Raw genomic sequence first — 15,134 nt, 5'->3', positions numbered from 1 at the left:
TTGGGGTTTTCAACTCAACATATTCATAGAAACGTTTAGTGCCAGATGAACACTGAGGCATCAATGTTTTTAGGAATTTAATTTTTGTTGTTGTTGTAATCCAGTATATGAGTGTGAAGTAAAGAAACTGAGCAGATGAAATTGGATTTTTTGATTATTATTATTTTTTTTTTATCTTTAAAAACTGACCAGGGCTTGCTACAGGACAAGTTTTCAGTGCTGTCTCTGGGATGAAATAATTTGTCAAGAAGAAGGCTAAGTAATATCTTATACCTGAAAAAATGACCTTGGAAACTCTGAAAACATTGAGTTTTGATTAATACTCTAGGAATAACTTGCTTTGATTTAAAGAAAGCACAACAAATAATAATAAAAAAAAATAAAAGAAGAAGAAACTTGGTAAAAGTTTTGAGTAATTTAAGTTACTTTTTGTAATGGGAGGGAAGATAATGGGAAATGGTTTGCTACATTTGTTATTTCTTACTCTTGTACAAATAGGCTACTATTAGACATCTTGATTTTGAATTTAGATGTGAATTTGAACTTCTTGAGTAAATAATTCAATTTTTCATGGTCTTCCTGCGTTTTACGGCCGATGCCATTTTATGTTGACTAAAAGAGAATACCACAGGCCACGTTCTCAGCAGCTGAGCATTGGCTCATTGACTCGGGAGGTACAGACGTTACACCACATTAGAGGCCAGTTCTGCATCTTATCAGACAGGAAGATGTAACAAAGTTCAGCTCCAGATTCAAGGGTTTTCCAAAATGTAAGGATCCATTCAGTCGTGTTACACTGTTTCTTATTGTTGTCTTGCTGGGACATTGGAAGAGCAAGAAGGGAGAAGCTGGCTAATAAACAACATACGCAAGACCATCACTGACCTAAATCAGAAGTACAAAATGTGGAAACAGAGCTGACTTCTTGTTCCCAATGATGTTATTGGAACCTTTGTCACTAACTTCAGCAGAGTGGAAATGTCAGGCTATTTCCCCTCTGAAGTAGCTCATAATGGAATGCTTTACTGCAAATGCAGATGCAAATGAATACACTGAAATTCATGACTAGTTACGCTGAACTGAGACTCTTTCAGGCTTGGTGCATGTATTCCTATGCATTGCTCCATTGAAGTATCAGAAACAAGCCAAAAATTTGATGAATAGACAAATTAGAGTAATAACAACAATAGCAACTTGTTTTATATAAACAAATGGCTTTAGAAAAATCTTTTATTTCACAGGTGATTTACTTTTGGAATTAAATCCCTGCAAATTAGATCTGAAAGCTTTTTTAAAATGGTAACTGGCTTTCACACAAGCATAAAGAGAACATGCACAAAAAGAGGTTTCAGTAGGTGAGATAATTTGCATGCAAGGAAAGGTATTTTTTCAATTTTGTGTCTTTTTCCTTTAAAACATTTGGTAATGACTTAATTTGGTAAAATCCATTTCAGTACCTAAGATGCACCCATTCTCTCTAGCTGTGAAACATGCAGTGATTTCCAGGAAATATTGTGACAGTTGGAACAAGACAGATGGAAAAGTCGTAGGAAAATTATGACTATTTCTATCAAGGTTTCTGTTGTGTGTTTTTTTTTTTTTTTTTTTTTTCCCTTTGTTTGTCATCTTATATCTCTCTTGTCTTTTCTGCGCTTTGGATGCATGTTGCTAAGTAGTATCATATTTAGACTAAAATTCAATTTATCTACTTGAACCGCCTTTTTTTTTTTTTTTTGAAATCTCCATTTCTTTATGAGATTACATCAGTATTGTGTGTTGTCCTCCCCCACAACCCCATAATTCCACAGTTTAAAGATGTGCTCTTTTAGATTTTTTGTGTGTGACTTTAACAATGTTCTGTTCACATTTCCTTGGATAGACCCAACAATTGCTTGTTGACCCATTTTAACCCCTTTTGAGCATCATCTTCAAAGTGTAACTGTCCTTGACAATGAAAGAGACCTTCCTATTGTCTGGTCCTTCCAGGCAATCTTTAGCATTGAGTTAAATGGCTTTCAGATGGAGGAGTTGGCTGGAAGGAAGGAGACAAAGTGGCCTGTTGTTTCTGAGTGACTTTGCCAGAGTTTCCCTTTTTTCTTTTAGAATGGTGCATTTCTATAGAAGATGACAGACGTTTTGACAGGTGCAATATGCTTTGAACTGTTGTGTCAGATAATTCTTTTGTCTTGGTTTTTCCCAGCAGAGTAGTACGTCTCCTTAGGATGCTGATATGCATATTGTTTGCTTTTCATTTAGTGTGGTGAAGCCTTCCGTCCTCCTTTTCTCTCTCCCTCTCTCACTTTTTTAATGGCTCTTTGCATATATGTAGCTAACCCAGATGGGAAGGCGGAGTGACCATGACTTAAACCTCTCTCTCCAACCTTTTGATCGTGATAAGTGACAGTTATAACTCAGGAAATGACAGTGGTAACAGAGAAAGAGCTGGCAAAGACATACAAAAGCATGACCTCAAATGTTATAATCTCATCTCTGGCTGCAATGAACTATGTTTGTATAAAAAATACAATTTTGAGACTGTTACTTCAGAACAGGAAGGATTTAGCTTTGCTAACTTACAGATTGGTCTAGGTAAAAACAGTCTGCAGTCCCATCACAATCAAAGCTGGGTTTAGAGGTAAAGAAGACTAAGCTAAAGTTTTAAAAATTAAAAAATATTTTATTTTATACTCCCAAAGTCACTATGGACAGTATTTGTCAGTCAAGTAACTTAATTTTTTTTGGAGCGTGTAGACTATGTTCTACATTTGTGGTCAATGTTTTTGCAGTGTCAGTAATAAGGATTTTTAGGGCTGCTATGAATAACTGTATTATAAATAGGGCCACTGTTAAACTGGTCATGTGGAGAAGATATTGGGATTTGTGCATGATAGTATCTTCCTAATTGTCTCTCTGCCTGTTTGGGGCTTAAATGGACTTTCCTACTATTACTTTTGATGTTTTCTTTTTACTTTTAGAGTTAACATCTCTTCTTTTGGTTGCCTGGGTATGACTCTCATTCATTGTGTCATGAATGACATCCGTGTTACTGAAAGACAACCTGACCCTGAAAAATTGAAAACAAGATCTCTTTTTTGCAGTTGCTTCACATGGCATAAGCTCAATGGGGAAGAGAGATTTAAAGGCTGCCAATCAAATGGAGGAATGGACGACATAATTTACTGTAACAGGGAGAGGTGGCTTGGAAAGATTTGTTTTATGAATCTTTCCAGAACATCTGAGAAATTGATTTAATAGCTCGTGATATAAGTATTTAAAATATTTAGACCAAGATTTTTAAAAACTTGGGACTCACATTTAAATATCTGTAAATGATAGTTGGATGACCTGGCAGCCTGATTTCTAAAAAATGGTAAATTGAATCAACTTTTGTGGTTTTCACAGCCATCTGCTCTAAGGAATGCTTCAGAACATCTTATTCTAGTGTTTCAGCCTGCTTATCAATTTTAAAATTCTATGTGACATAATGGTATATAGTGAGCAGTCTTGCATTTTTAAAAAATGTGCCTTTTCTGAAATCATGAGATTTATGGGAAGCTTTTGACAGGTGATTATGACACCCCAAACAGTAAATGGCTATATTTATTTCTTTTCTAGAACATACTGCAGTGCTGCAAAGTGTTCTACAGCAGATCTTAAGCATGTAAGATCAACAGGACTGAAATACATGCCTAAAATATTGTCTGAAGTGCTGATTGCTGCCACAGAAGAATTCTAATAAACGTTATACTTGAGCGTAAAAGTGCTTCTTTGTCACCATTGAATTTTTCTGTCTCTTCAGTTATTTTTTCAAGTAATGCCAGGTTAAATTTTAACTCTTGCTTTTGTAAGTCAGTCATTTAAGCAAGATACAAAATCTTTCAATTTTAGTAGCTGTTCTTCTTAGCTGAAAACACAGTATTTTTGCCCTCCATGTTCTGTACTCACCTGTTGCTTCTAGTCTTTGGTTGCAGATTTATCATGTAGACTGATATCTAGCTGAAACTCCTTATGTCACAACAGAACAAAATATTTTTTGCAACACTGGGAAATTCAAAACACATTCATGTAGTTTTACATTGTAGGCAGCTGAAAACGCATTATGATGAAGACTGTTGGGCAGTCTTTCCAAGAGGCCTACTTACTGACACTGTCTCTAATTAGTATCTGTCATGGAAAGCTCTCATGTTAAGAGATTTGACATCTTTCAGTGAAGAACCAGATGGAACTGATGTTAAATTGCTTCAGACTCTTGCAAAACAGAGTACTAACTGAAGCTAGGAGAATTTTGTCAAAGGACCCACTAGGCAAGACTTTCTTGGGATGATGTGCATCACATTTGGTTTTATGGTTTCCCTTTCACTGTTCAAGGACATTGCATAGCTGAATAGGTTGAAGGGTAACCCACGCTTTTTCACAGGAGTCCAGTGTAAGCATGGCAGAGTCCTTGTTATGGTCATCAGTGAGCTGGTTATTTATCACTTGATTGGTATCTAAAATTTCTATAGGGTTCTCTCTAATAAAATAAAGGTGGTTGCTCTTTTGATCAGTTCTAGTAGGAAAATATGCAGAGTTCTCACAGGCTACTGATGTCTCAAAATATGCTCACTGTAACAATTCAGAGGCTGTACAAACTTCATGGTTGTCAAGTGTTCTGCTTGCTCTTGCCATATAAACTTCATGGTTGTCACAGGAGATAGAGAGCTGTACCTCCTGCTCCAAAAGCACAGGCTCTCACTGTCAGGATTGGTATCGTGTTGCCAGCATGGGGAGACTATGCAAATTGGATAATGTAATGCTGCTCATATGGGAGCTGACTGGGCTAATTCCCTTGTTAATCCTGTGAACGAACTACTCATAGGCTCCAAGGCTTGTTGAGGCCAAGCCGTGTACTCCCGCCTCAAGAAGAGCTGCACCCACTTTCCAGGTAATCTGTCTCCTGAGTGCTCAGTAAATGCCTCACCTGCCACCTGATTTCCCATTGCCATTGATGTGCTGAGTATGCAATAACCTGTAAGGAGTCCACTGATGAAAATCCAATCAAATCAACTGGGATTTTTTCCACCAATTTGGCGAAATTTGGATCATACTGTTAACAAGAAAGTCACACTGAACACATCCTTTCCCATGGGAATCATTTCACCTGTCTGGCTGAATAACAGGCTTTTTTAGAATGACAGCACATGGGAAATCCCACTTTTTTTTTTTTCTTTTTTTCTCCCCCCCCCCCCCGCAGTTTGTGTTCAATAGTCATTTCAGGCCCATAGAACAGGAAAGGGACCACACTAAGTCTTTCTTTGGTAGAAGTAGTATGTTGGCTCCAGAGAACTGAGTTAAGGAAGAGGCAACATCAGTGTCATCGCTGATAGTTGCCTACTGAACAAAATCTTTGACATTTTGTCTTTATGAAACTTTGAATGCCATCATGTGAATGTACTTTTGCTTTTACATAAACTTTGATCTACTGTGACAGTTTTCTATATTTTCCTGATCTTAGACCTCACAAATGAGATAGCAGCTTGAGCATCCAAATGTAGTGGTTCACAAGAGGCCTCTGATGATCTTGGAGGACTTCTTCCATCCACTGGCTCCTCTTTGTCCCGATATATAAAATATTTTGTCCAACAAAACAGAGCCATATCTCTTAGGTAAGTTTGCCAGCTCATTTCTTCTCATGCCTACCATAATGCTTTTGCAGAGAGCATAGCTTTTTATGAGTGTGCTCTTCACCAAGGTTTAAAATCAAAAAAGAAAATTTAAAATGAAATTTCTAAGCTCACATTTAGACTGAGTCTACTCAGTCAAGTTTCTACTGTGTTTTAAAGCATGCTATCACGCTACAAAGTTAATGGTAGACAATAAAATCTCCATGAAAAGGCATGAAAAGTGCTAGTCCAAAATCATTATATTTAGTAGAGGGCAAAGTACATCTCTGTGTGACTAGATTCAAGCAGAAGGATGGACCCATGATTTTCCATCTGCATTATTATGTCCATCAACATAAAATTCTCTTATGAATTATCTCAGTTCAGTACTGAATTGATTCTAATGAGATAATGTTAAACTGTTAAGGTGTTCTCTAGCCTTGTATCCAAATATGTCAGTCAAAAGTTAGTCCCTTTTTCTAGGAAAGGTTACTCTCAGATGTAATACTTATTCTGCATTGTTTTCTTTGTCATCTTTAAAAAGTTTAATCACATTGAATGTGTAAATGAACAGCACTACAATCTTGTGTTCCATAGCTATAAAAATGTTGTCTATGCACTGACATATATAGCCCATGTGGTAAAGAAAATACAGAGAATTAATTGCCTCTGGTCTCTTCTCTGTATCATAATGATGATGTTCAGTCATTAAGATTTTTCATTTATGGCTGTTTTTCTAATGTAAGAATGAACTAAAAGAAATGATAAACAGAAGCTAAACAAAGTTCTCCTCATTAATTTGAATTCTACTGAAATATTTTCTGAAATAATAAGGTGATTTCTTAAATGGTTCTGAACAACCTTAGACTTTTTATTTGGGCTGATTGAAAATTTCCTGTTCATGTATTTTCCTTTAAATGATTTTTGATTTCAGGAAACCTATATGTTTCCCAGAATCATACTGATTTTATTACTATTTTAAAAAATCCCAAGCAATTTTTTTGTAAATTCAAAATATTTTGTTCCAGGTTTTACTGTTCATATTTTATTTTATAATTTGTGTTATGATACAAGACAGAAAACAAATTGGAAGGATGAAATATCATTGTGGAACATTTGATAATGTCAAAACAAAATCCATCATTGTGTGGATTTCTCTGCAATGTATATATATATTTAATACTGATTATTTGGGAAATATCAACATTACTTATTGTAAGTCATGAGAATACTAGAGGCTGCCTGTCACTTGTCCTGTATGTTTTCCTTTTCAGGTTTCTCGGACATGAACATAGTACAGAAAATCAATAAACAAGCAGTAGCTGCTTTCTCTTTGTCTTGCTGAGATTAGTTAATGTATATGTTGCTGGGTCAGGATTTCTTGCTTTTCTTGCTTGGCTGAGAAATTAAGTCAGTCACTTGGCTGGGGTTTGATCTTCCTGCTGGTAGTCTTGGGGGTGACCACTGTTGTCAGCTGGGTGATTGATAGGTAAATTAAAAGAATTAAGTTATTACTCTTTAATTGAGATTTATATTGAAAATATTTTTCACTTCAATGAATGCTGGTCCAGATCACCTGATCCTGAAGCATAACTTTAGCTGGAATACATTTGCTGATGTTGGACCCTAGAGAAAAGGATCACAAAAGTAATCTCAATACTATGTTGCAAAAGGAATATTTCAATTATTTTCCTAAAAGAATAAAAACAAAGTCATCTGAAAGTTTCTTTTTATTTCTCCTTATATTAAAAACCTACCAGAGAAATATACAGTGAAACATAAACAATTCTCAGACTCTCTTTCTTCCCTGTTTCCTGCTTTGAATCAGCATTTAGCAACACTGGGAGTCAAGCACAACCAGTGCAGTTACTTTGCATAGTCTACATGACTACACATGCAGAAAAGCCCTGGAGAATCTGGATACTGTACACACTCTTTAACCCCTGGCTTGCTGAAAATTAAATTTTGTGGATATTTCCCTGCTCTTTCTCTTCTCAGAAGTTCTTTGAAAACTTCTTTCTCTGTTAGTAAGCCAGTATATCAGTGATATATCTTCACAATTCATTCACAGCAAAATGTGTAAATCATTGCAAATGCCTTTTTATCCTTTAGGAAACTTTCAGTGTAACTAGTGACATTTTTTTTCCCTGGTTGAACTGAGTTTTGAGCTTTGGTTATGTACACAACAGTGAATGAATGCCTGATACCTGACATTCTTTGCTGGAGCACTAGAACTGGGGAAAGATGTATCACAAAAAGCATAATTATAATGATTTGGAAACAAAGCAAAGTTTCATATGTTTCATGATTTAGAGGTAAAATATTGTTGGACCTTACCACTACCAACATCAACAGTAGGAAGACATTTACATAAATAGCAATTTAGTTCAGAGTGAATCTAATCTTCACTTGGACAATAATTAATGTATTGCCTGCAAATATGCTAAGTCCAACTACCTGCCAAGACAGTTCTGTTGAGGATTTTCCTTTAGCTAAAGGAAAGAATGAGAAGTGGAAAGAAGCAGAGAGCTAAAGAAGATCAAACAGTGACAGTGGTCTGGGGCTGAAATTGGTTCCAGTATGTCATGAGCAGGTTATGCTGATTACCAAATACATGGAAGGCACACCTAAATAGAGACTGAAAGGATGCAGCAACCAAACTACAGACTGCCTCCCTTATGGTATTGCATTCAGTGCTAGGCATCAGGTTATTACATTCACTTCAGATGTAGATAGAACAGCACACTTTTCTTTAGATTTTGCCAGAGCCCCATTCTTTCCTTAGGAAACTTTCTTTAAAATGCTTCATACTGGCTTGACGTGTATTTTGAATTTTGCTGTCCTTGGTTTCCTGTTACCAACAGTATGTGAGAAACCATGCTAATCATGCCACAGTCACACCTGCAAAGAGGAAAATTGCGTTAGTTAAGATAAACTGAGACATGGAAAGAAACACTGCATGTGTAACAATTAAAGCTAGTATGTCATCTACATTTGCTAATGAATAGTTTCAATATCAGAACTTACAGAAGGATGTACAACTTGAAAAATCATTGCCTAGATGGTGAACTGTCTTCCTCTCTCCTGTCATTCCTTTGTCTTGGTGATATGATGAAGAGTTCTGGAAGAAATGCAGATGAGACTAAATAGCATAGAGCTTTTCAGCATTCATTCTGAATGTCACGCACTTTTCTGGATGTAATAGATGAGAATATAGATCCTGTACAAGCTTTAAAAATGTTTCTTCAATGGTTTTCATCTTGACAGCTTTAAGGTATCTTTCCTCTATTGAGATGACGATTTCAGAAGATAAATTGTTTGACTTATGGCCCAGTTTCAAAATATAAAGATTACTGTAAGTTTTTCTGGTGCGAAAAGAGGAATGACATTGACAATCAGTTTTTCAATTTAGTTTTAATTTTACTGATGGATGAATGTTGCAAACAGACTTAGTTGATTTTTGTGTGTAATAACACGCAATAACAGATCTATATTTTCCATAGTTGGTAAAGCCCTGAATATTTTAGAACAGATGGTTTGAACAGAGATTCTTACTAGACTGGCTATATAAGAGCAAGAGCAGTTTTTCTCTTGAACGACAGGGAAGAATGTTTCAAAATGTACTTATAGCATATTGAAGCCTGTTTAACTACCAGAGGCAGGTCTCTAGTAATACGTATAGACTTGACCCTGCACCATTGTTCAAAACAAATACAATAAGCATCATTCCAAGGCCAAGTTTTCCATTTTTTTGTCCAAAGGCTATGCAGAAAGGCTCTCCAAAATGAGGTAAAGAGCATAAACCCTTCACCTCAGAAATGGTATATTGGACAGGTTGATCTTTTAGAATACCTATGACCTGGTCACCTACGAAAGAACAAACCAAAACAGATGGGCTGTTTCAGCCTGCAAAGAGCATTCCTGTTCCTGGCAGAGTTTTGCTCCTGGAAAGCATGATGCCAGCAGAGCATCATTGCCTGACTTTTTGACTATGGCATGGCTTTGGCTACCTCAGAAGTCAAAGATTTTAAAGTCTGAAAAGTTTGGAAACTTATGTTTTCCCCACATACTCTATTGTATGTACAAAGGAGAAGTAAGATATATATTTGTTTTGCTTTAATTTTCTGGCACAGGAAAATGGGAAGTATGTGTGTGTAACTTGGCCCTTGACATATATTGATACGATGGCTGCATGAACACATTTCTAATGTCAAACTATTAAGAACTCAGCTTTTATGAAGTATTCTTCTGATTTTTGGTCATCATGAATGACCAGCTTCCTGCTGAAGCTATATTTTGTGCTGTATTTAACTCACATGTAGGCACCCAGTTGTAAATTTGCTACAAGATTTATCTGTATTTCTCACATAAGCTAATGTAAGTCACAAGAAATTATTTTCCAAGTTATCTTACATCAGATCAAATTAGTGCAGAAGGTCCTAAAGGAGTAAACAAGGAATCTGGGGATGTTCTGGGCTCTCTGTCACTTCCAACTACACTGTTACTGAATGAGCCAGTTCACTCAGGGAGTAGGACTTGCCAAGGTGGGTAAGGATTTTGAAAGCTGAAGACCATACTTCTTTGCAATTATTTTTCTGTGTAATTTTATTTGAACTTGTTAGCTTTGAGATTACTCTCCTTCCAGAAAAGCAACTGGTATCATTATTACATAGTTTCATGGCTTGGAAGTCATAGGATGTTTTCCAAACCTGTTTTACTTTGCTTGTAATGACACAATGACAATGTTTTGTTTTAGATGTACTAAAAATTATAATGGGTAAAGAAAATTGAGCCAATCTACTAATGGAGGATGAGAAGTTATTTTCTTCCTAGTTTCTTATTACTCTACTGCTTTAATTCCTGGCAGCATTGCATTAATGTTAAGCACTGGTCCCCAGCACCGAGTGGCAATTTATCATCTTTCTTGGCAGGCTTCCTGCTTCATCCTGCACCTGCCTCCTTGAAAGAAAACAAGACATCAGATACTTATTCAAATAATGCAATAGCTGATCAGCAGAGTATCTACACAATGGTAAGTTATCCATGATAAAAGGACAACTTTTTCATGCATTATATGTGACATATGTGTCCTTTCTCTTAAGATTTATGACATTCATGACGGTTAGTATTGTTACTATAATCAAATCTTTTACAGCCAAGCTGCAAAGGTTCAACTTATTGTCAATAGATTTCTATATAAGAGTCAATCAAGCAATATCATAAATGCTTTGAAACACCTGCACTCTTCTTGGAAGTACAAAAAATAGCAATATCATAGTCTCATCTTTCAAGTCATAAGGCTACTATGTCTCAGTGATTCCCTACAGGAAAAAAAAACAGCAAAGTGGAAGAGTCAAAACTGTATATACCTCTGTTACATACATGTGTGACTGTGTATATTTATATGTATTCACACACACCTATTTTACATGTATATGTGAAGAATAGGTTGTAGCCTTAACCCGGTAATACAGAAGAAATCAAAGAATGGCTGTACCTATGACTCAGAGTGTTAAGAGAATGGTCGGAATTGTTCATAAAAAGGATATATAAAATCTTATTCACAAACATGAAAGGAAAGGTCACATGTTTTACTAGGAATTTGCATTTTACAAGCCTCACTGGAAGCAAAGTACATGACTGCTGGGAAGCAGGATGTCATGTGCCTGCTGGAATGGGAGGTGGGTCCCTCAGTTAAGGCATTAGCCTGTGATCTGGAAACCATTTTTTTGCAGAGCCATAGGTCCCCTGGGACTAGCTTTAAGTTTCTTCAAGCCCCATTCTCCATCTGTAATATGGCCAATCTTAACCCTTCCTTATGCGTTATCAGTATGTGCAGTTACCAAAGACACATACAAGCATCGGTCAGCTTCTTATAGTTGTTCCAAACTATTTGAAATATTAGAACAGGACAGCTGCATATGACGACATGGTGATCAATAAAGCCATGGTCCTCTGAGGAATACTGTATGATCCATGATTATTATGAGAATCCATATCAACAACCCACCGTGTTAGGAGCTGTATAAAAAATAGAAGAAAGGGTAATTCTTGCTTGAGAGCTGTCAACCGAAAGAGACATTCATCAGGAATGGAGCAATTAAGTGAAAAGTGACAGAAAAATATGTAGACAAGTGGTACATATAGAAGTTCCTGAGCTTTCAAAACATCTTACTAGAAATGCTAAGAATAAAATGAGATAAAAATCTGACCTCAGGGAATTATCTCTTTGCCATAAATTTGCCCAAAGGGGAGAGACAGATGGACAAAGAGGTCATAGCTATATGGAGGAGCTTAGAAATGACCTTGCATGTGGAAGAGATACCATGTGGAGCTGCTCAAATCATTACAAGACAAAATACTTCTTTTAGGTGCCCATCTCAAAGCAGGAGCTTGAACTTGGAAATCCCCATCCCAGGCAAATGCCCAAAGCTTGGGGAATGGCCCCTCTCCCTCTTTCTCATCAGAGCTCTAGTTGTGCATAAAATTTTTGAACATGGCAACAAAGAGGGACTACCATTTTGACAACAAAATATTTTAAGACAAGATATTTATTTACAGCTTGTGAAAAACTATTTACATGTTGTGAAAGATTTTAGCTCAGAACTTTACATGTGCCTACTGAAATATCATCTACAAGAGCTGTTTGATCCAGAGGCTAATTCTGGTGTCTGTCTCTTGAAATAATTTTATACTGATATTCTGATTAGGAATTTGCATTTATTCATAACCCCATCTTCAGCTGAGGTCCTGTTTTGTTTTCTGCTCATGCAAGGGGAAGATTTGCTCTGCAAAACTAATTCTACAGCTATGACACAAAAGGTTTCTAATTTGACCTGGGCTGCTGAGCATTATTTGATACCTCCTGGAAATGTGAAGGTCCGGTTCTGCATTTATCCCCAGGGTTAGGAGAGGGTGATGGTATATTTGGTAGGCTTCTTGGAAGACTTTCCCATGTTGTAGTGTTTTCAGTGGTGTTAACAGCTGTGCTGAAAAGCTGGTGGAAGGTTGTCTTGCTGAGCTTTGTTGGTCTCTTGAATATGAGCCTTTTCATTGCTACTGTATTTGGAATAGTCAACTGGTTTTCATTATCCAAGGCTGGAAAGGTGAATTTTGCTATATTCATGTGACCTTGATTTTTGACAGCAGCCACCCTTCCTGTCAGGAGTGCAGAAAAGAGAGACTAAAGCATACTAGTCACAGTGGCACTGCTCTTACCTTATGAAATCACCCTTTAAAAAGAACCAGGGCCACACATCCGTGAACTCCTGGAAGCTGACAGACAGTACTGATACAATGCTTAAACAGCGCTACCAGAGTCTGTTGGTGTCCTGGGTGCTGATAATTTATTTTTCTCCTTTTCTCCTGCTCTTGCACTGGTGGAACTCAGTCACGACAGGGTAGACAAGTGGGGTAGCAAAGGCTTTATCCAGTATATGACCCCCACAGAATGCAGTCCTCTGGTCCCCACAGTATGACCTAGGTCTGTGCTGCTGCTGCTCAGCTGCAACGTGTGGTGGGCATCACCAAGCATCTGGGGGTGACCTGGGGAATTGGTCCTAGCTGTTGGACCTCATAATTTAGAAGAGCAAAATGACTGGGAATTATCATGATTTTATTTTTATTTATATATATATTTTTTTGTTGTGCTGTATACGTGGATCTTTTCTTTGATTTCTCAGGTTTCCTTACATGTTTGGATATCCCAATTTTCCTAATGAGCCCTCGTGTGCAACTGCTCAGTAAATACCAGCCTTAATGCTTGTGACTTAGAAGCTTCGTTCAGTAGCAACAAAAGCAGAACAAATGCATATGGCTTTGTGTATCTGGTTGCTTGGGCAAGTTGCCTTACTTAGCAAATGCAAAGATATTAAATTTCTATTCAGATGATTAAAAAAGAGCTTCTTCATGTTTTACCGCATGACCTGCTCTGTTTACGCTGCATTAGGTGTTTACTATAGGGGTAGAAAAATGGCACCTTCTCCACCTCCCTCTCTTGTCCTTTGTAACAGATGTTTCTTCAGAAGGACTTGCCCATCACCTGTGTCTCCAACAGCATCTAACACACTTGCATTAAAAACAATAAAAATTAAATGTATGCTTGTCTTTATTTTTTAAGATGTGATTCCAAAAGGTAACAGCTAGTGTCAGGTTTCTCAAACTGCTCTTTCTAGTTCTTGTTTTCAATTGAAACAGTGTGCCGTGTCAGCAAAACCCACAACGCACTGCCACACTCTCTTTTGTTTTGTGGTAGTTTGACACATAAAGCTTGCAGCTGCTCTTAAAGGACCCTGCAAATTAGCTGTATTAAAGATACAAAACATGAAGGGGTTCTTTTTCATGACGGTGGGAAGCTTTCTTAACTGCATGTAATTCAGGGCTAAACCTCTACTACCATAATTAAAAAGATGAGTGAAATAAGAGCATGTTTTACATACAACAGGATGGCTAACACTGAGAAGATGGGATGAGATGGGATCAGAATTGGCCATGGAAGAGTTATAGGCTCAGTTCCTCCAGCAATTATCTTGACACATGAGCCATAGCTGTGTGCACTTTTTGAGCCTAGGAGACAGTGTCCTCTGTCTGCTGTCACTGCAGATGTTTGTGTTGTGTTGTGTTGTGTCAGCTCACGCACATGAGTGTCATCAGTGTGAGAGCCTTTGGGAAGAGCTTGTTGGTGCTAAAAGCAGTCTCACAACCCTTGGGTCACTCCAGCTTTATGGTGAAGTTACACAGGAGCTGTGGCCCTGAGAGGTATATAAGCAGATACAATCTGTGCAGTGTACTGGGTATGAGAGGCTGAAACAGAGCCCAGCAAGCAGCACTTGGAAAATAAATTATTTCTCTGCCAAATTTTGACTAAAACTGGGAAATGTTGTTTCTCTGTATACTTCTATTATACTCACTCCTGATCACTGGTGAGGCCTTGGCATATTATCCAGAAAGGAATGGTGAGGAGTGGTCCCTGTTATCAAGCTTTCACAGTCTACATGGCAATGACAAACAGCAGGGAACTACAGTTTTGTGATCAACATGAGGGTACAAAATATATCCAAAGTAATACACCAGATCTATATCAGAACCTGAAGAATGAGCCTCAAAGCTGATTATGTACCTGAGCTGCATGCCTGATCTTCTGAACTTGAGAATTTTTGTTACAGGAGTGAATTTGGAGTTTGGGTTTTGCTGGGTCATCCGGCTGACAAACATAAGAAATCTACATCAAAAGACAGGCACTGTGGATCTGCCATGTGGGAGAAGCCATGCCAGTTTGCAGATTTTCCTCCAGAAGAGTGTACTGGGTCTGGCTGGGATGTTAACTTTCCCTGCAGCAGCCCATACAGTGCTGCATAAAACCACCACAAAGAGAAACTTCAGGTTTCCGTGAGGTGCCAGGGGTGCCCATGTGTGTTGGCAGGGCCTTTCCAAGCGACCCACCGGCCATCCAGCAGCCTGACCCAGGGAAGATTGGCCATGCAGAGGGGAGGT

General features: G+C 37.6%; 1 protein-coding gene across 1 annotated transcript in view; it reads left to right on the top strand.

Moving 5' to 3' along the window:
• LOC311443188 (uncharacterized protein) overlaps positions 1-15,134 on the top strand; it is a 289,234-nt gene that overhangs the window by 179,515 nt on the left and 94,585 nt on the right. The window contains exon 6 of the mRNA XM_084533165.1: positions 10,574-10,674. The gene's annotated coding sequence lies outside the window, so the exon portion shown is untranslated. The remainder of the gene's footprint in view (positions 1-10,573; positions 10,675-15,134) is intronic.

Source organism: Aythya ferina (assembly GCF_964211825.1).
Source record: "Aythya ferina genome assembly, chromosome: 1".
In the NCBI taxonomy this organism is placed as follows: domain Eukaryota; kingdom Metazoa; phylum Chordata; class Aves; order Anseriformes; family Anatidae; genus Aythya; species Aythya ferina.
This window is presented reverse-complemented; position numbering and strand designations above follow the sequence as displayed.